This window comes from Notothenia rossii (assembly GCF_949606895.1).
Source record: "Notothenia rossii genome assembly, chromosome: 8".
Taxonomy (NCBI): Eukaryota; Metazoa; Chordata; class Actinopteri; order Perciformes; family Nototheniidae; genus Notothenia; species Notothenia rossii.
The window spans coordinates 9337086-9360005 of NC_136906.1; the positions used below are offsets into that span (position 1 = coordinate 9337086).

The 22920-nt window shown below is 42.1% G+C and overlaps 1 protein-coding gene across 7 annotated transcripts in view; it reads right to left on the reverse strand.

Moving 5' to 3' along the window:
• Positions 1 to 22920, reverse strand: part of grin2aa (glutamate receptor, ionotropic, N-methyl D-aspartate 2A, a) — a 164251-nt gene that overhangs the window by 91484 nt on the left and 49847 nt on the right. The gene's annotated exons all lie outside the window — the stretch shown is intronic.

Here is a 22920-nt window from a genome sequence, read left to right on the forward strand (position 1 = left end):
AAATTAAAGAAATCTAGACCGCAAAATAATTAAACAAGCGAGTGCCTGTTTTTCCTGGCCAAGGTCAGGGTCCGTGAACACAACACGAGCCTAACGTGTCATCACGTGGTATATGTCTCGTCTGACAGGGGTGCAGTTCTGACGGAGAACACCAGAACGCCTCTCCGGCACTTCACAAATGGCAGTACCCATAAGGAGCTGTACACATGCTGCAGTTTCTGCGTGGCTGTGTCTTTAGCTGAAAGCCCAGTTGTGATCTGCTCATCTGTCATACTGATCATACAGTCAATAACTCTGTTGTTATTAGCATCTGGTTAGCTAGCTATGCTAACGAATATAAGAAGCTTTTTCTCCAACCAGTGAGGTAAAGGCACATCTTTATATGATCATTATAGTTATAAAAAAACAAGAGAATAAAGTAAACAGGTATAAAATACTTTATGACAGTAAAAAAAAGTTGTTATTAATAAACAAGAATACAGTTTGAAAGGAGAGTGATTTGTAATATATCCATAAAGAAAAATAAATCAGTTTACAGTTCTGTTTCATATGGGTGTTGAGAGATGTATCCATACAGTAGATCTCTTCATGTTGCTCTCAAAGTGAAGCAGATTGATGCTTTTAACTTCAACATTTAAAAAAAAATCTTCCCGGGGGAGCACGCCCCCCGGACCCCCCTAGAGGAGGTGAGGTCCCCCCCCCCACTTAAATCATGTTCACCTGGATAGAAAACTAAATACATTTGCAAACATCTTGTGTCCATATCTTTCTGTTTTGGTGGTCATGCCACAACCGTGCACGTGCATGCATGCGCGAGTCATGGTAAGATATCTGGATTAAGAGATTGCTTTTTCTTTGCACAGCATGAAAGAAAGGCCAAATGAATGGGCTGTGATTTTAATTTTTTTAAGCAGAGGTCAATAATGTGTACTGTTCTCGGAGGATGTTGTAAAAATTAAAATGGCCCTTGAGAGGAAAAAGGTTCCCCACCCCTGCTCTACTTTGACATGTCTCCATGCTCTAATGTTCAAAAAGCTCTATTTTTCTTATACTGCCTGTGCTGCAATACCTCTTTTCACCCTCTGTCTGAAACCAGAGCCCAGTCTGCTCTGATTGGTTAGGGAACTTCTGAATTTAAGCATTTGCAGACCATTGACCTGCACAAAAACCTATATTAAAGCCTCTTTAATAATGTCATATAATCGCTATGTTGACTAAAATTAGAAACTATTTATTAACTAAATACGAACCAACTCAAACATAAATACCTAAACTAGTTGGCGCGTACATGCCTGTTCATTTGGTGTTAGTATATCACAGAAGGACAATTGAATTGATTGTATTGATGAATCCGGGACTAATGGGGTTTTGCGTGTGGATCTATGTGTGTTTGAGTGTGTGTGTTTATGGGTCTGTGTGTCTTATCTAATGGCACTAACAGCAGTGTTTCATTACCAAACCATGAGTGCCATCATGCTTCTTTACATACTGGATTTAATGGGACTATTACAAAATACAATAAATATGCTAAATAGTCTATCTGAAATGATACTAATGCAACTCATTTCCCAGAGATTCAAGACAATGCCATGCTCCCGTGGTTTGCAGTGTGAACTTTATCTGAATAATTTGGATTGTTCATACTTTTGCAACCTGTGGGGAAATAAAAAGCCTTTCTGATCAAAAAGTCAAGAACAGGAAGTCTACTGTAGCTTGAGTTCCAGAGTTTGCTTCAACATTTTCGAAGTGCAATATCACACGCATACTCTTTCTGTCTTTTATAGTCTTGTACTGTATATTCAATCCTCTGGCAAAGTACACATCTACACGGAGGCATGTTCCGACATATCTTGTGAAAAGATAGGATTTGAGGAGACGTGTGATAAACTCATCAAGGGTAGAAGAGTTTTACATCCACTTGAACAGAGCCGGGGCCAGAAAAGGAGCAGGTTAGCGCTGGACTCATATTCAATGTCACTTATTTCCATTCCTCTCCACCCTTCTGTCCATTTCCCCCTCCATCTCTCGGCCACTGCAGCTAAGAGGAGGCTGATCCTGGCCCTGCAGCAGTCTGTGTGTCTGTTTGTGTGTGTGTGTGTGTGTGTGTGTGTGTGTGTGTGTGTGTGTGTGTGTGTGTGTGTGTGTGTGTGTGTGTGTGTGTGTGTGTGTGTGTGTGTGTGTGTGTGTGTGTGTGTGTGTGTGTGTGTGTGTGTGTGTCAAGGGTAATGGCTTTACAACAAACTCGCTCTCTGACACTAGAGAGCATGCTCATAGCTCTGCCATGCAAAGAACATGTAGGGTGCAAGCGCAGCAGAGCAGTAATGGGAGATGTTGTACACTTTATTCCACCGCTATGCCTTCCCCTTCTCTAACATGCCCCACTAAAGCCGCACTTACTGTGTTACATGGTGTACTTCTGAGCATGAGCTGTCACAAGATAAGAAAAAACACTTACTTTGCTGCCAATTCTTAGGTCATATGAATTCAGGATATATGCATGATTGGGGAATTGAGTTAAGAGTTGCTTTTGAGATTACATACAAGCAGAACACTGGAACTTTTGTTTTGATTGAAAGGAAAATGTACATTATTTTTATTTTAAAAAATGTAGGTGAATAATTACAACGTTTTTTTTTTTTTTCATGACATAACTTGGAATTTAGTATTTGTATACATGAAGAACAACAAAAATGTTGTCTCTTTAACATAAAAAAATTATGTCCTATTATTAAACATGAACGATTACTTATCTGTGTCTTTTTTAACATTAATAATGAAACAAATTACGGTAGGTATTTTTTAATCAGGAAAAATAACGGGATACAGTACAAGCTTTTTTGAAACGCTAGAAAATGACATAAATACTCTCTTGTTTAACTCGGAAACTAAACAGAGCTTAGTTTTAATTAACAGGGGAAAAAGGTCTTGGGTAGATATCAGACATAAAGTCAAGATTAAGCTGATTCTTTAACATAAACCAAGACAAAACATAAATAAATCACAAGAATATGCAATTTTTGCCAATAAATGAACTTCAAAAATCGTTGGCAGTCAACCGTAGAGAAAATATCAATATACACCCCTTGCTTTCTGCACCCCTTGCAATTCTGTCACCAGGGTGCGTGGCAAATTGCACAGCGATTGAATACGCTGCATGTTGGACTTATCGGTTATTATGTTTGGCCTGAATCAACTCACGAAGATGACTTCATGATGAGCAAACTTACTACAGAGCATTTAACATTGTAGAAACGGGGAATTTTGCACCGGCAGTGAGGCCGTATTAAACCATTTGAGAATCATTTGAATACCTTCGAGTCCTCCCGTAATATTATTTGCTTTTTGCTCTTAATACGAATACTCATTGATGATCATTTCAGCTTTCCATCCCTTTCTCCCTTTGTGTCGAAGGTTCGCTCATCTCCGTCTCCTTCTTTCTGTTTGATGGAGGCGAAGACTCGACTGGAACTGATCGGCTGGATGGCCAAATCTTATTTCATGCTTGTTACACACACACACACACACACACACACACATACAGAGAGTCCTCCTTTCGTTAGTCGCAACAAGCTAATTGGGCTTAGGCAGAGAAAAGCCTGGGGCAGGAGAGGAGGGAGAGGAGGGAGAGGAGGGTGAGGAGGTGAGGAAGGAAGGAGGGGATGTCATTATGAACACTGTAGACGGAGCGCGGGAGATAAAGGTTAGCGTTATCGAATCCTGATGCCCTGTTACATCCTGCCCTGCCTGATGAAAGAGGCAGAGATGGGGCCGATACCGAGATGGAGAGGGGGGGCGAAGGAAAGGACAGATGGACGGGAAACCACGCAAGTTAAAGGGGAGCAAAAGTGAGAAAGCGCTGAGGGAGAGGAGGATGCCAGACAATATGTGTGTGTACGAAAGTGTGCCATGGGTTAAATGTGTGTGTGTCAGTGTCTCATAACCAAGGTCAGGATGCCTGTAGGCGGTTCCTCCCAGTTGACCCTAGAATAGGACATCTCCTCCCTCCACTGCTCTTCCTTTTGTTTCCCTTTCAAATTCCTCAGATTCACCACAAGTTATTTTTCTTCTTCATTTCTCATTCTCTTCTCTCCATACCTCTGTCAAACAGTAATCTGCTAAAAGCAGCAAATCTGGGTTTGTGACAAATCCCGCTCTCTGCTTCCAAGACGAATTTCTCCCTCCCCTCCTATCTCGGCGAGACCTTCCTACGTCAGGCTCCTCGCTCCGTCTCTCTATCCGTATCCATCTCCATTTGGACACCTTCGTAACCAGGTCAAATGCAGAGAGACTCTCTGTTATCAGACAAAAGTGCACTTCTTCCTCACAAATTATTCAGATTTGGAAAAAGCTCTCTGCTGCACTCACTGGAAGCATGACATCAAAAGGACTTTGGGACAACCTGGGACTTCACTTCTAATGTCTTACTGTCTGGCGGTGGCTCAGTCAGTAGGGGCTTGGACTATGAGCCGTAGGGTTGCCGGTTCAAGTCCCCAAACATACCTATATATGGAGTGTGGACTGCTACTTGGAGAGGTCCCAGTTCACCTCCTGCCCTGCCGTGGTGCCCTTGAGCAAGGCACTGGACAACCCCCTTCTCCCCTCACTCCCATTGCTCCCCGGGCTTTGTACAATAGCTGCCCCCTGCTCCTAGTACTAGACTCCTGGTACTAGGATGGGTTAAAAGCAGAGAACACATTTCACTGTGTGTGCTGTGTGCTCTGCATGTGTGACCATTAAAGACCTAAGAGTGGGAACACACTAAAAGAAATACTTTTGGTTTTACTTTAACTAAATCAAATCAAGGTGTGGTAACACACTATTTGCATTGCTATTCTTTCAGTTGTTGTGTTTTACTTATGTCATTATGTCATTTGTTAAACTTACATTTAGTCATTATGATATAACATTCAGGTATAGCATCAAACCAGACTGCAGTTTTAGATAAGAATATGGAAATAAAAACAGAAAATAGGATTTTGCAAACATGGAAACAATCAATTTCCTTTGGATTGTGACTAAATAAATCCCAATGAGAAATAGTAATATAAAACAACATGTGATTTTGTTTTCCCTAAGTAGTTACAGACGTTCCTTCAACTTGCCTCTCACATATAGCTCATAGCACACATTTTGGTTTTGTATTTACACCAAGTTTACCTAGATATAGGCTAATTACAATACTATTTAAAAATATGATTTTTGTTAGAAACAATGTTGAGTGACTACACCTACAGGAGTATGGCAGCAAATAGGTATTTAAGTATAATGAGTATTAATGATGGCTGCTCCATGTATGTGTCCCTATAAGAGATATGAATCCGTGGGTGTTTGTCAATGTCGAGGAAGGCTCCTCCAGAGCCACTATTCCAAGGATGCTACGTCATCGAGTCCCGCTGAAGGACTGTTCCAATGTCCAGGATCCTTGGAATTCTACCGAGGCCGGCGTCCTTCGTTGCGGGAAATTTCGAGGCTGTACATGTGTATCCTCTGCGGTCTTAAAAACCCCACAATGCTTTGCGCACGGACCAATTTCCAAAATATTTGGCGGATATCGCGCTCCATTTGAGGCGGGGCCTCGCATATGACACACACCTGTTTCACGCCTGTTCCACCATTCTTCATTTCCGAGGCTAGGAAGGATTCTTGCCTCGCTTCTGAAGGACCTGACTCGGAAGACATGTCCTACCAAGGAAGCGTCCTCGACATTGAGAAACACCCAGTATGTTCAAAATCAGGGCCCTGAAACTCTTCAACATATAGGTAACATTTGTTATGGGTAAATTGATAAGAAAAACTGTGAAGTCTATGCTATGAGATGTCAGAACACGGGTTGCAAAAAATAAGTTCATGAGCAATACAATGTATCTAACTTGTCGACTTTATCCTCAAAAGTCTATAATCTTGTGTATTGAGTGAGGGTAGTTTAGGTTAAACATGAAAAGGCATAAAGCGTACTGCGACAGCGTCTCTTTGAATAGAGCAAGTGGCACGGTGTGTTCGCAGTAACTAAAATGCGAAAATGTTGGATTGTTTGAGCAAAACACAGAGGAGTGAGACTACATTGTTAGTACTTAGTATCGACCCAACTCTTCTGAAAATCAATACTTTCAAAAAAGTAAAGGTGTCGCAGTATCAATACTAATATTTTGTTCTCAAATTGCTTATCGTTGGAGCTTTAGCTTCAGTCACAAAATGGAAAACACGTAGGCACACAAAGACGCACACGACATCTTGTTCTGATCGCGAAAAACAAAAGAGGCAGGCTTTATTGTTTGAATAATTACTTTACATGCCACGCTCTCTGGAAACACAACACACTCTTGATGCCACTAAACACACACACGCTGAGTGGATTACACATCTCTCCCGGGTCGATACCAAACACCGTCATGCTGCTTTTGCCACCAGGAAACAACACGATGGAGGAGCGTGGACCTAATGTGTGTGTGTGTGTGTGTGTGTGTGTGTGTGTGTGTGTGTGTGTGTGTGTGTGTGTGTGTGTGTGTGTGTGTGTGTGTGTGTGTGTGTGTGTGTGTGTGTGTGTGTGTGTGTGTGTGTGTGTATATGTGCTTCATGCTTTCAACTTCAGATGTTCCTACGTTCGCCCCATGTTGAAGTAGAGCTTTGACACACACGCAGCACACACACACTCACAGGCGTATCTAACACACTTATCTATGATCCCCAGTAATGGGCATCAGGCGTCTCCGTCTCCATTGGTGGAACGTTCTACGGTGCTGCCCGAAATAAAACACAATTTCCTTTTGTTTCCTGATAAGTATCGTGTGCACACATGCCTTGTTTGGCCATCTTGTCAGGTGGACTAAAATAAGATGTGTCTATGTGAGCGGGTGAGGTTTGAAAAGATAATTATATAGCCTGGATATCATCAATTTCCTCTCTTTTAAACTTAGAGGCTACTTCCTGCCTGAAGTGAAGGAGTGTTAGCATCACAGAAAGGAAGAAAGAGTCTGCTATATCTGGAAAAAAAGGAATAATTGGATTTTGTATACTTCCAGCTTGACCTCAGGGTAAAGGTGGATGAAGATGACGAAAAGGCAAATCTGCTGACTACAAAGAAAGTGAATTTAATGTGCCAGTTTCACTCGAGCAGCTCACTGGAGCAGCTCCTGTTCAGGACGCCTCCCTATAGGGGCGTTAAAGGCACATCCTAAAGGGCGGAAACCCCAGGGTGTACCTCAGACACTCTGCAGAGATGACACATCCCATCTGCCCGGGAAACACCTTGAGATCCCCCAGAAGAAACTCAAGGACAGGCAGATTTTTTAACGAATGATGTGTGGCCCAATCCGTTTCGTGCACCTCCATCTCAACCAAGAACACACATCAATGGATGTATATGTCCAACAGACTAGTGTTCATTTTGCTAACTTCCACTTTGACTACATCTTAATTTCCCTTTTCTTTAGCACAGTCAGGGGTAGGATCATTATTAATGTATTTACTAAATATGAATTGACTGAATTAACACCAGAGCAACAGACTACTACTTCAAGATCTCCCACCAAGATAGAAGCCTAATTCAGATGTTTCCTGTGTCTCTGTAGCTTCAGCTCTCCACAGCTGACAGCAGAGTAACTGGTGCTATATCTGCCAGCTGAGGAGCCCTTGAGCAAGACACTGAACCCAAACTGCTCCAAGGCTACAGAGCATGAGTGTGCTCATTAAGAAATGCAAATGTGTTGAAAGACGAGTGTTTCTCAGGGGTAGACATTGTTTTTTTAATTAAAACATCTCTATATCTGTTGTTTATAGTATTTCAGTCACCGCTTTGATACAAATGTAGATTTTAGTTTTGAGTTCGACCCATTTCCTCCAGCTGTCCGGAAAAAACAAACAACTACATTTTGCCGGAAAACCTCTCTGGTGGATCGATAAATGGAAATCCATGAGAACATCCAAATTCCAGTAACCTTGATTAAAGCCAACTGAAGAAGTGTCAGATCTGAATCTGAGCTGCATGCCGTCCTATTCATCTCCCGGTCGATGCTTTCAGATCATCACCAGTCACACTGGCACACTTTTAGCAACGCTGAGGACATCACACAGTATATCATCTCATCGATCAGGGCTCATTATCCCATCTTATCAATTCATTATCACATCGCCATGACTCCATGTGACCAGAGGCAGATGTTCGCCGACAATATTTCAGCACAAATCACGGCCATTGTGGGGCGAAATGTCCATTAGCCGTGTTATTTTCTATATTTACATCAGGAGATAGAGTGGTCAGATTTCATTATCAGGGACCCAGCTCTGCTTTGCAGAGGGACAGATGCTGCCAACACGGAGACAGCTTTGCAGCGCTAGCCTCCGCTTTCTGGCATGGACATATGTGGGTTGCTGGGGGCTGCGGCTGTCACAGGCTGTAGCTCTTCTCGGAGCTAGCTGATGTGAGCGGATGGGGTCGATGTGATTGGTTGATAAGAACAGAGCTGTGTGTGTGTGTGTGTGTGTGTGTGTGTGTGTGTGTGTGTGTGTGTGTGTGTGTGTGTGTGTGTGTGTGTGTGTGTGTGTGTGTGTGTGTGTGTGTGATGTGTGTGTGTGTGTGTGTGTGTGTGTGTGTGTGTGTGTGTGTGTGTGTGTGTGTGTGTGTGTGTGTGTGTGTGTGTGTGTGATTGTGTGTGTGTGTGTGTGTGTGTGTGTGTGTGTGTGTGTGTGTGTGTGTGGGAGAGAGGAAGACAGGCAGACAGGCAGAACGGTCGATCCAGGGGCCGGTATGCACTTTTGCTGCATCGTCAACATCTGTAAGACGTTGACAAACAAACAGTGGCACCAAATGTAACACACACACACACACACACACACACACACACACACACACACACACACACACACACACACACACACACACACACACACACACACACACACACACACACACACACACACACACACACACACACACACACACACACACACACACACACACACACACACACACACACACACACACACACACTGTAAGAACATGTAAAGTTGCACACAACAACAGAGACTTACGGCAGCCGTGACAAAATGTGAGAAAATCTTTTTGGAGATGCGGATAAAATCGAAATAAAAAAGGACTTTCTGTGTGTATCTCAAGAAAGGGCCGCAGAGGAGTGAAGACGGGATGATGGGAAAAAGGAAGGGAATAAAGCGGAGAGCACAAGGAAGAAGGAGAAAGGGAACGAAGGAGGGAGGGAGGAGAGGTTAGCTGGATAAGTGGGGCAGTGCTGCAGCGTGACACATCAGCATTCTAAGCACAGCGGCAGAGAGCAGCGCAACCAACGCAGTGGCACCCACAATCTCTCTCCCTCTCACACAGACATGCATAAAAAAACACACTCGCACACCAGCTTCAAACATGTACGGCACCGCCGGGAGGACACGTTATCTCATAAAACACACGCTGAGTCAAAAGCTTGAAATGTTCCGATAAAAAAAAAAAAAAAAAGTACAAATCGCTGGGTCGCATAATCTGCTCCGTGACACGGGCAGACAGACAAACACGGTGGTTAAACAGAGACAACACATAGATGACAACTGATATCATGTTTGGGTGCCTGTAGCAGGAGCACTGCAGAGCTACAGATGTGTTCGCTGAAATCGAGCAGCATCTCCAGACTCCTCTGCTGACGTGACTAAAGCTCCCTCTTGTTGCACCGGGAAGCTCATTGCACTCCACAGAACGCGCTGTTCAGGATTCATTATCTGCCGGATTGACATTGATTGGCTGGCTGACTGCATCAACGATTGATTGATCTGAAAATGCTCAAAGACAGCCTTTTGTGTTACTCGGGTTGAGAAGAAAAGGCAGTTGTGGGAACCCATTGTGGGAAATAGTCAGGGTCCTTTCTTTTATGTGTCACATTTGAGTTTTGTAATGTGGCTTGGATTAAATGTGATGTATTTGTGACATGTGTAACACTGAAAAGTCCTGGCTGGCTTTTCCTAAGAGGTACAATCCAAAGAAATAAACTGTCTAAATACTTCAGATTTTACCACTTTGGCTGCCTACGTCCTTTTAACCAAACACCTTTCTGCGAGCTGCCTGTCAGCCGTTTGGACTTTCTTTCTGTAAGCTATTTACAATAAATCACTGAATTTATCCAACTGTCTGCATTTGGATCCAATCCCTGTTTTCCTGCATTAGAAACCAGTATTTTAGCAAAAAAAAGCACAGACAAGTCCATCACAAGCAAGCACAGACAAGTCAATCATGCTTAGCCGAAGTTACAACGGCTCGAATCGGATTTGTTTTGACGCACCCCGCTGACAAAAAAACTCATGGGAGCCCAACAGATGACAGGTTATTAAAACTGTGTGCACTGAACACCTGTGTGTCACACACACATTTCATATTCAATGTGTTGGCATGTTAAAGCCTTTATACTGTAGTACAATGTGCCTTACTTTTGATGTTAGTGTAAATATTTTTATTCTATAGTATTTCCTCTTTTATTTGACTTTTGACTTTAACTTCTCATTTGTTTATAAAAGTAGTTATTTAGTTTAAATTGTATTTGACTTTTAACTTTAACCTCCAATTTGTATAAACATATATATATTGTATTATATATTTATTTGCACATTGTTACTTCAACTGTTTATTTTTTTATTTCTATACTGGAGTCACAAAATGCAATTTCCCCAGGGATCAATAAAGTTGACATTATTTGAATTGTCTTTTGGCGAGTCATAGTTGCTTGATAACAAAGCGTCAGATATCACAGTCACCTCCTCTTCCTTGATCTGACTCGGGGACACTGATGTAAATATGAAAGGAAAAACAGACCCAAAGGAAATCTGAACACAACCAGGCAGGGCCAGAGTTAAAATGGTTCAACAGGACACCTGTAATCCAGGTCAGTGCAGGTAGTTAGCACATCTGAGAGCCAAACAGGTGGGGTTAAGGTCAATAAACATTGAGATCAGAGCTCTATTTACTGACAACATCTCAAACCCTGCTAAGAAAGAGGCGAGTTTCAAAGGCATGGATTAAGTTAAACGATCTGAGGAATCAAAGAGTGGGCCGTCTATGATTTGACTCCAAGGATCAGAGAGCGCTAGTGTCCGTGCTGCACTTTAGTACTTAAGGAAAATATCTGGCAGGCAGCAGAGTCGGCCTGTAATTCACTCTCAGTCACTTAGGCAGAGAATGTAAAGCTCAAATATTGACCATCACAATTTGGCATGAGAGTGGCATTTCATATACCAATTAAGAAATAGTTGAGAATGAACGCTGTATCATTAGCAAAGAGTGTTATTGATAGTGTGTCATTCTTCGATTGTATTTCAAAATGATTGAAGTCATTTTGTCCCTGCCTTCAAAAGATAACTCCCAATAAGGTCTGAAAGTGCAGTGGTACTGAAGAAGTAAGGACATTTACAGAAAAGGTACAAAAGTGTGTTCTATCTTTTGGCAAAAGCGCATAAGAGTAATACAACCTTTAGAAATGATTAAGGGACATTTTGTGAGGTGTTAAAGATTAGATATGAAAAGGTGTTTTAATTTAAATGTCTCTTGGTGTTTTGGGGATATTTGCCTGCTCGGCTTTTCAGATAAGAGTTATTACCAAATCTATTTCAGCTTCTTAGACCAGCTTTTTGTTTCAGTGTACCCTATATCATGTCTCTTAAACACAATTTATTTTTCAGTGTGTATCTACGGCTTACTTAATTCACACTTACATAAAATCAGCTAAAAAGTCTGACCTTTAAATGTGTTAATTAACTACTTTTGTAACGTTGTGCATCAGCAGTGTGCTGCATGGAGCCGACTGTACTGTATATGTGAGTAATAGAGAGCCTCTAGTGGCGAACAGGGGTAACTACACCCTGATCGACCCCTTATTCTAACACATTGAGTTTGATCTGATTGTTTGATGGCTCTTAACTGCTCAAAACAGCAAAATGCCCCCAAAATACATCTCATGTTTTGCTTGACTAACTTGTACCATGCATATATGTGCATATATTGATGCAAGCAAGTGTGCAAACAAAGATGTATATCATCTGCACTGTAACTGACCCGATGGAGGGGAACAATGCCAACCAATATATAAATAACTTCAAAAAATGATAACATTTTGCAATAAAAAAAAGTCTAAAATGTCAATAAAATGTTATCAGGGGTTCTTTTTTCAATGACACCCTATTTATCAGTTGTATTTACCAAATAGAGAGAGACTTTACCTCATAAGCTGGTGGGGATTCTTACAACTGTAATTAGGGTGGGAAAAATAGAGCAACCTTTGATCAGGAAACAAAGGCAATCTGAAGCAGAACTCTCTCTTTGTTCGTCTGTTTAAAAATAACACCCATCTCAACAGTGTAAATGGAGCGCTTACGTGCCTGCTGATGCACCACGTCTTATTCCGATATCATTTATTGTGGAAACATTCCCCTATAAACCAAATCAAATTTCTATTAAAAAATCTTGAATCCTTAACATCAGGACAGTTTTGGAACCGCTCCAGCTCGAGTCATGTTTGATGATGGACACGATGAATCTATGACTATGACCTAGAAAGGAGAAGCTTGATAGGGCAGCATTAGCACTGTTTAGCCCTCTCTGTGCTGGTCTCTGAGTCGCCTTCATGACATACAAGACCCGGGGCATTTGTACCAGGCTGGAATCCTCTGACTCCATGTCTTGGTTTTTATATTACACTACATCCCAGCGTTTCCTCCCAAAACTCATTACCAGATTTCAAGGAAAAGCTTTGTTGAGTATGAATGACTTCTCACAAATGGCACGTGCAGCTTCGCACATTCACAACTCAGCAGAAACTCAACAGTCACTGCTGAGGTAATAAGAGAGTGGCCTTTGCCGCTTTTCCCAATCAGTCCATCGTGTCCAACTGGCAAGCTTCCCAACACGAGGCCCTTATCCCCCACGAGAAAAGGGTCCTTTAAATAATGAGGGAAGGTAGATGTTTCCATCTAGTTGCTCTTCTTTCCACCAAAAAAAGGCAAGGCGTGGAATAAAGAAGAAGTAGAATCTAAATCTACCTTATCCTGCAGTATTAAAGGTACACTGTGTGTGTGTGTGTGTGTGTGTGTGTGTGTGTGTGTGTGACCTAGTTACGGTAGTTGTGTTCTCAGTTTCTTTAGAACTGTAACACCCACAGCACTGCCTCAATTTCTCTCTCTCTCTCTCTCTCTCTCTCTCTCTCTCTCTCTCTCTCTCTCTCTCTCTCTCTCTCTCTCTCTCTCTCTCTCTCTCTCTCTCTCTCTCTCTCTCATCTCTCTCTCTCTCTCTCTCTCTCTCTCTCTCTCTCTCTCTCTCTCTCTCTTCTCTCTACTCTCTCTCTCTCTCTCTCTCTCTCTCTCTCTCTCTCTCTCTCTACATACGGCGGCGTGCGTTGCTGCTTCTGCCCATTCACTTTGAATGGGGTGACGTCACGATTCGCCGAACTGCATTGTGGGATCAAAGCGTAGCTTCTCTCGCGGTGCTCGCTGCAAAAGTTTTGCCGCCTCAACGGAGGCGTCAGCCAATCGAAATCATATGCCAGTACAAGCTCCAGCCAATCAAACCGCGTGCTTGTGTGTCTGCGGCGGGAGATTCATGTGATTGGTTGTTGGTCGAATTTCAGCCCCCCCCCGCCGGCAAGCGACAACGCACGCCGCCGTGTGTAAGGGCCCTGAGAGTAACTATGTATGCAAATTCATTACATAACATACACATGGGATATGACTTGGGTAAAACACATGAGATTTGAAGGGGTTCACACGGGAACAGGTAGGAATGACTGCCAGTTGAGTTGTAGATGATCGAACATGCTATAAGAAGAGAGCTGGTTAGGGCTAGGGTTAACCCGTTACAACAAGGTGTGAAATTGATGTAGCCTTTACATAACCAAAACAATACATGACGTATGGTATATCAAGAGCTTTTTTGAACCTAAGAATTAAGACCATAAACTAATGTGAATCATTATTACGACGTAAGAAATTGATGTGAACAGTAGGGTCATATTCTCATAGACTTCTATACAATCTGAATTCCTTTTGCAACCACTTGAGTCGCCCCTACTAGAGAGACTGGAGGTTTAAGGCCTCTACGCATTGGCTTTTCTTTTGAAACCAGAGGTTGCCACCCGGACCTTTACTAAATACTTGATGCTCATACAAGAACATTTAGTTTTGATAACTGAAATATAGGGAGAGGTGCAGAAAACCTGATTTATCTCAAAGCTTCCTACCCTGTAGAAGTAAGGATGAGGATGAATCTATCAGAAACTTAGATATTTTGCATTGGAAAACGTTTTTTGGAGTGTGAGACTTGTGTTGACAGAAGCTGTTGCAGAGTTTGCTGCTGATGTAGGGCTCTCACCCCACCCTCTGGCAGCAGATGATGTGTTGTGATGAACAAGCTTGATCTTGAAAACTAAGTCAGCAGTATCAGCCCGATGACAGGCGAGCATGTTCGATGACGGCGATGACACAACTTGAAATATTTCTAGTCGTCGCATCTGTTTGATTGCAGAGTTTGATATGGTGCTTCATGTGGTTTTACACCGTCGAGATGAATACATTTTATCATGACATGTTCCTTAGTTCAATGTTTCATCTTCACTATCAAAAAAACACTTTTTTTACCATTTTTATGATCAAATAGTTTACACAAGAGACGAGCATGACCATAAGAATAGACAAGCTACATCAGGCCATCTACTGGCACCTAAACCCAGGACCAATCTTCTGAAATCTTCTGTGTCTTATAGATCTATAAAGGAATGGAACTCATTGCCAAACTACCTCGCTGACATAGAGTCCAGAGCCTCTTTCAAGAAGCGATTGAAGGGCCATCTACTAAGGACCATGTACCCTTGTGAGCTGTGAACCCTAATTGAATTTGATCGCATGTTCTTGATGATCTTGGTGATGTTGTTAATGTTGTTAATGATGTCAGGACTTATGTCCTAAATGTTGTTGTTATTATTGTGGTATTGTTTTAAGTATCGGACCCCAGGTAGAGTAGCTTTTGTCGAGAGCACAAGCTAATGGGGATCCCTAATAAACATAAACATAAACATGTTTTCGTTTGAATTCAGATATTGTTTATAGGGCAGTAGAGCATTTCTTAAATGAGTGGTAGATGCTTAAGGGTTACCATTGTGGATGCCTTTTAAATAATTACACATTTTGGACTTAACCAGCATTATACTGAAGCTTTACACTCATGGTGGCACAGCTGCATTTTGAGAAACGATTCGACCCCATTCTGCCAGACACTTGATTCATTTTTCTTATGTGGATTTTGATACAAACAATATGAATGAATGTGTGGCTTTTAGTGATCAAAGCAGAGCATTTTGTGAGCTCGAATCAGGTTAAAGAATGGAAAAAAAACCTACAGCAAATGTATTCTGGTTCACTCCACTGGCATGTTGTACACGTGAGCATAATTAATGAAGACATACACCGGAGACCTATATCTTCTCACCAATCCCAACTTCCCCCTCTTTGGTTCCCTCTCGCTTCATTTTGTCATCCCCCATCCTCCAGCCCCCAAGAGGGGAAGGCAGATGGTCGGTCAGGTAAAATAAGGTGAGGAGAGAATGAGGAGAACGATGAGGGGATAGGGGGATCATGTGAGGAAATGGGGATACAAAATGTTCAAGTTGGGGGTGATTGATGGAGATGGGATGATGGAGGAGAAAGGGGAGTTCGGAGGTGGTTGAGCGGAGAGAAAATGATCGAATGATGGGGGGAAGAGGATGGCAGGGAGCTGGAAGGAGGAGCAGCAGGAAAGGGGGATGGGGGAAGGGGGATGTCAGTGCAAGAGAGGAGTAGGTATGGAGATGTGAAGTGAGAACTGGGGCGTGTGGAGCCACTGTTTGATATGTTTCGTTGTGCTCATTCTCAGAGAAGGAAATGCTTTTGCATCACGTATCAATTCCAGTACACGTGAACACACACCTCTCCGTCTTTCTCTATCCAACAATCCATACACACACATGAACATACAACACTGTCAAGAAGACACAGGCCGGACCTACTCTCCGTCTTTCTCTATCCAACAATCCATACACACACATGGACATACAACACTGTCAAGAAGACACAGGCCGGACCTACTCACGCATGTGCACATGACCTGTTATTCACTGGCACGTGAACGTCATGCCTTCCCGTGTAAATACTCAAACACACGTGCCCGGACAAACATTCCCAACACTTCTAGGATATCAACGCCAATGATTTTCAGATGAGACTCAACAAGACGACTGAATGCCTGAACGCACCTTCTGTACTGAACAAACTGAAAATTCTTGGAAATCTTTAATTGGGTTACTTTTTGTTTCTTCATACAGAAGGACTGTGTTTTAATTAGGTGTGTTGGTTTGTATCTGCATCCTTTTGAATCAGTAAATGTATTTTTTGCATGAAATGTAAGTTAATAATATTGTTAATCATTTTTTAAGGTCTTTTTTTATTGAAGCGTTGACATTTTAGGCTACAGTAGAGCATAAATAACATAACGTTTACAGACAACTACAAAATTACATTTACAAAAAGACATTCGCCCAAATGCACCCACAGATTGATTGTTAGTCCTCTGCTTGGAACATTGGATTTTAAGTAAGTAAATTGAATTCAGAGAAAATTCAATTATGAGAAAAACAACCACTTGCTAATTAAATAAAAGACATCATGAAGCACAGCTCTTTTTCCAAATGTTACTTACTATTTATTTCACCTAATAAGATAGCAGTCCTTTCCAACTTAGGTTAAGAAATGTTTAAGAAGATCCTTTTGAACAGAAAGTCTCTTTTTGTCTGTTAGAATAAATCAGACAGTACACATATAATAATTATGATAGCTATTTTAATCCTTTTTAAGTACTTATTTTATTAATAATGCTTTTGTAGCAATGCTATTTGACCCAATGCCAATGTGTCCCTACAGAAGAATGTATTCCCAGAAATGAACATGAAAGAAGACTAAACTTTAATTTCCAAAAGTTTTTCCCAAAGTTTTAGCTAAGCAAGGCCTTTTTATCTCAGGTGTTAACATACTCCCTCCTTGTGACAACATGCTTCGCCCTACTTGTATTGGTTCACAGAGTCAGCTGGGGACTGCTTTGTCGATACAGAACACCTATCGTTTACACTCCCATCGATTTCTACTTCATTGGGAATAGCGCGGCCCGGTTGCTCAGAGAAGTGCCTGACAATACAGCTAGACTCCAACATCTGTCATTCTCTAATATGTAACTCAACTCCCCCTAACCTCCCTGGAGTAAAATCACTGGATGGATACATGCAAATACAGAGAGCCACATGTGGAGACAAATGCATGTGTACGTTTACATAGGAAATGACTCACAGGGGGATGATACGTGGAAAATACAAAAATGGATAAAGACAGCCCCTGTGTAACAACCCTACTCAGCAAAGCAATTGTACGAAATCCTCAAAGCCTCATTTCACCCATGTGTGTGTGTGTGTGTGTGTGTGTGTGTGTGTGTGTGTGTGTGTGTGTGTGTGTGTGTGTGTGTGTGTGTGTGTGTGTGTGTGTGTGTGTGTGTGTGTGTGTGTGTGTGTGTGTGTGTGTGTGGCTATTATAAGGCAGTGGCTTTAAACAGGCTGTTTCACACACACACACACACACACACACACACACACACACACACACACACACACACACACACACACACACACACACACACACACACACACACACACACACACACAAACACACACACACACACACACAGAGAGGAAAGATGAAATCGATTAAAAACCACAAAGATGAAGAACACAGGCTGCACCGTGCCACCCTCTTCCTCCTTTACAGTACTGGAGCATTACTGTCTGCCTACAGTAATACATTAAGTAATGGTGTGGCCAGCCAGGAGTTAAAAGCTCATTTGGTGAAAAAGACAAAAAGTCGAGCGAGCCAACGCGGAAATCGATGGAGCTAATGTGATTTAATAAGAAGCTCTCTTTACTCCACCGAGGCTGGCGAACCTTGATAGATATCTTATGCTGCTGCTTCGGAAATTTCATTTGGAACACGTTCAGAGTCTTGCAGAGGCTTTAACAACAGTTATAGTGGGAGGGTGTCAGGGAGAGAGGGAGTGACAGAGAGAGGAAGAGTGACAGGCAGCTACTGATAGACACAGGAAACAAAGGAACACACTGTATATGGTGGATTGAATAAATGATATGACATATGGATGAGAGTGGGATGAATCAATGCTCAAACTGTTTGAAAGTTTGTTTCCTTACTGCATTTGATAAGTGACAAACATGTGTGGTAAAATAATGATGACAGATTTCACACTTCCCTGTTATTAACATAGTGACTAATATGTTTGTACTTTGGTAGCAATGATTAGTCCTTGCCATTTAACGGCTGATTGAGTTGAAAAAGGAAAAACTCATTAAGGAAGTAGCCAGTATGCAGAATCTGTAAAACCAGAGGACTAATCATGAGATATTGGCTCCATAATGCGTTATCTAGCAGTCTGGTCTCATCAAATCTCTTCAATCTATTTCCCTGAGATATTCACAAACTGGTGCCCGTGTTAACTATTCAATAATTAGCGATTAGCTGCCTTGAGACTGTCTGATGACAAAACTCCAGGAAGTCACTGTGTCTGGCTAAGAAATAATACGCCATGGAATAACACAACTTTATGTTTTATAATATTAGAAGATAAGATATAACATCGTTATTTCCAGCAGTTTAGAGGTACTGGAACAAATATGTTGTTAGCTAAAGACAGAGGCTAGCTGATAACTCTTGGTGGCAATATGTTTTTATTTACCATACAGATATGAGAGTATCACATCTCAGCAATAGAGATGTAACAGGAAGTCTACTCTTTGACCAAGTTGTGAAAAAAACTGTGAAAATAAATCCATGTTGTAATTGGCAAAAGGAGAGCTAGTTGACATTAGCTGTTAGCAGACGGTGCTAGGCTATCCTCACAAGCTCACAGCTAATGTCAAGAGGCGCGTTCACCCCAAGTACTTTTCCCACAAAGGTTTCTGAGAACTACGATTTAGTTGCGTTCACACCAAAAAGTCCCAGGAACTAAATTAGTTCTAGAGAACCTTTTTTACCCCCTTTTCAGTCCCTGCTAGAGAGCAGGGACTTTCGTGGGAGTAAAAGGTTCCTGTGTCTGATTGGCTGGGCGGAATGCAAACCACGCCCCGGCAAACTCCCAAAAGCTTTTGTGAAGCCGCCATTTTATTATCCTCGCATTGCATTATTAGCATTAGCATTAGCCCAGCGCAGAAACGCAGAGAGACTAACTTTTGGCAACACAAAATAAAACACTGGAGCGGTGGAGATGAGGAGGTGTCGGCGTTCTGGCCGTTTACTCGGAAGGCTTCAGTAGAAGCTGCTGGGAGTCCCAGCAGCTTCTACTGAAGCCAGTCCCTAACTCCGGGGACTTCCGTCAGGGGATTTTGGGCGGCAGTATACGCCGTGAAGTGGTTTGCGGCCTGCCAGTAAACCCAAAGCAGAAGAAGAAGAAGTGACGTCAGCGGCTTCATTTGCCTAATCCAACCCCCAGGAACTAATTTCCGGTGTGAACGCGATCTGTACTTAGTTCATCAGAACTAAAGAGTTCTCAGGAACCTTTGTGGGAAAAGTACTTGGTGTGAACGCGCCTAAGGAGGTTCTGGTTCTAGTTACATTACAAGTCGTTCAAGCTCTTTCCACTTGTTTTTCAACAATAACTCCAAAAATGTCAAAGGTATTATTATAAGATTATCATGGTATGTTGGTATAACATTTCGTTTTTTGGTAAGATGCTTAAATAAATACATTTGTTTAAGGGAGATGCTTTCACAGCAATACAACATTGGATATTCTCGAGTTTTTGCAGGAAGAATTAAAAAGTGTGAAAGTAAACAACCTAGGTATTTATAACAATAACAGGATCACATTAGGATATGCAAGCAACCAAAATAATCTACCAACTGTGCCTCATATTTGGATATAACACACGCACAAACACAAAAAAAGACAAACACAACCCCACAGAAGTCCATAGCAAACACACGGAGCTTTATGCACGGAAACTAGCGACTCCATGGGGTAATTAGCTTACAATGAAGATAAACGAGGGCTCCAGGAGGTAGTGGGGTGGAGTGAGAGATGGGGGATCGAAGGATTGATGTACTGAGAGACTGTTAAACTGCCATGCATTTTACACATGGGTAATGAAATGTCCCCATTGTCCCATGTTACTAAGGGAAATGGTAAGCAGTGGTGTGTGTGTGTGTGTGTGTGTGTGTGTGTGTGTGTGTGTGTGTGTGTGTGTGTGTGTGTGTGTGTGTGTGTGTGTGTGTGTGTGTGTGTGTGTGTGTGTGTGTGTGTGTGTGTGTGTGTGTGTGTGTGTGTGTGTGTGTGCGCGTGTGCGTGTGCGTGTGCGTGTGTGCGTGTGTTTGTGTGTGTGTGTGTGCGTACATATATTAAACTGTGTGTGTTCTCTCTTGGTCTGTGGGCATCTCTGTTTCTGTATGTATGTGGGTGTGTTTGTTTCTGACAGAGATACTGTGTGTGAGCATGTGTAACGCATGGAAATATACTGTGTGTGTGTTCAAATAGCAACGTCTGCTGTGAATAATTCAACAGCGGAGATATTGTAATAATGGAAAAGTCAGCAGAAAAAGTGCAGGGCCTCTGCCTGCCAAGAGTTATAAGAGAGAGAGAGAGTGTGTGTGTGTGTGTGTGTGTGTGTGTGTGTGTGTGTGTGTGTGTGTGTGTGTGTGTGTGTGTGTGTGTGTGTGTGTGTGTGTGTGTGTGTGTGTGTGTGTGTGTGTGTGTGTGTGTGTGTGTGTGTGTGTGTGTGTGTGTGTGTGTGTGTGTGTGTGTGTGTGTGTGTGTGTGTGTGTGTGTGTCAAGGGAGATAGGGGAGATCGGGGTACCAACAGCCCGAAGCAAGAAAGGGGGCCCATTTGACATATTGCTAAATAAAATGAAGGAAATTTAAACATGCCAAAAATAGGACAATCTTTCAAACAACGTGGGTAAAAAGAAACGGGTGTAGAAACACTGCAGAAGTAGCTCTGCAAGCAGGTATGGAAATATGTAAATTCTGCACATCTGTGTGTTTGTGTGTGTGTATAGATGGGAATTGCAGAGACCAAAACTGGGAAATTAGGGCAGCGAGGGAGAGGAGATATAAAAAGACATGTAGAAAAAATAGAAGATAAACAGAGGAATAAACATACAGACAAAGAGGAGGAGAACAGAACTAATAATTCAGGAGGAGGAGAGAAAATAGATCCAGAGACAGTAATGTGCATCAAGCTGTTCCCGCACAAGACAGAAGGGACATCAACAATTAAAACCAAGAGATGCCTAACAGGTGTAATTGGGTAATCAATTAGAAATCATTATTGAACATTTTCTACTGCTTGTTTGTGGCGAGGCGATACTTTTGTGTTTCACGCCAATGGAGTAATTTCGCTTTGCAACGGAGTGCAGACAGCAAGAGCAACGGACATCAGCAGACAGGCAGAGGTGTGTCTCCAGCTGTGGTTTTAATGGTGTGTGTGAGCGCAGCAGATGGAGTCGTTAGCTCCCTGAGCCAGCAGCCCGGTCTCTCTCTCCACCATACATCATCATTGACGCACGGCCACACTCACCTCGGAATTACCTCGCCAAACTTCAGCAAAAACATACAAGTCAGCATTAGTTTACCAACTTCCAATCAATGTTAATGGAGTATTGCAGCGATGACGTATTGTTTTGAGGCTGACCCAGAAGTTAGCAAAAGAAGGGGACCCTCAACAAAAAGCATTGGGATTTGTCATTTTGGAATAACTGACTTATGACTAAGGGGACATGGTAATCAGAAAATACGATCTGTGGGGAACACACGTTTATGATATGATACATCAGCAGGATAATCAAACCACTTTTAGTTAAAGCATACATTCAATCGTTAGGCTATAAACTGTTAGAAATTAAAATCAATGTTTTGATGGCATAATTCAGTTAGAACATACCGTCAGTTTAAAAGCTATTTTATTCTGGAGAAACCGGAAGTTCTCAATACCAAGCTTTTATTCTGAAAATCCTTCATGACGACATCCGGGACTACCGTCCATTAGTATCATTAAAGTGGCTATCGACGCCGTTAACATGTGTTACATATAAAGTTATGAAAGAGATATGAAGGAGAAAAGGCATGTGGAAGTAAGCAATGAATGTAAAATGTCGAAATCCTCTGTTTAACGCAACAACGGACATTAAAGACGTGGAGGGCCGGCCCCCAGCAGCGCCAACCGTCCCACAGGAAGGAGCCAGCAGAGGATATATAAGAGCTGAAAAAGTGGTTCTCCCGCCCTTCCTTCGCTCTCGAGAGCCCGAGAACACAGCTCTCTCTGAAACATCTTCTGTTTGAAACATTACCACCAATCCATTTTAATTAAAGTACCCATTTCAACCTTCTCAGAGACTCCCTTGGTTCTCCTACTTTTAAAGCTTCTCTCATGGACGCGAGAATAACGAACAAAGATAACAAAACGCATGACATCACCTCAACACCGCTAAGCTAAAGGTGGCTAATGTTCAACGTAAAGAAGTTTAGCAGTCCCAAGTAGTCCCTTGTTAGCAACTGCCGTTGTAGTTGCTAACAGAGGAAAGTGGGGTATTTACTGACGTATTTTCTGTGGTATCGGAAATTGTATTTCATTACTATCAAGTATTCTTTAATTTACGCTCCACTGCCACTACCATCTGGCATAACCTCTGAATGTAGCATTAACAGTTGAATACAACATTTCCTTTCTCAAGACTATACATTGGATCAAGGAGCAAGAAACGTCATCCTCACAGCAATTTCCTTGACTTTATCTCATTGCCTTTCCTTCTGATGATTCTCTAGGGATTCCACCAAGAGACAGGTCACTGACCAAAAGTCTGAAAATCATA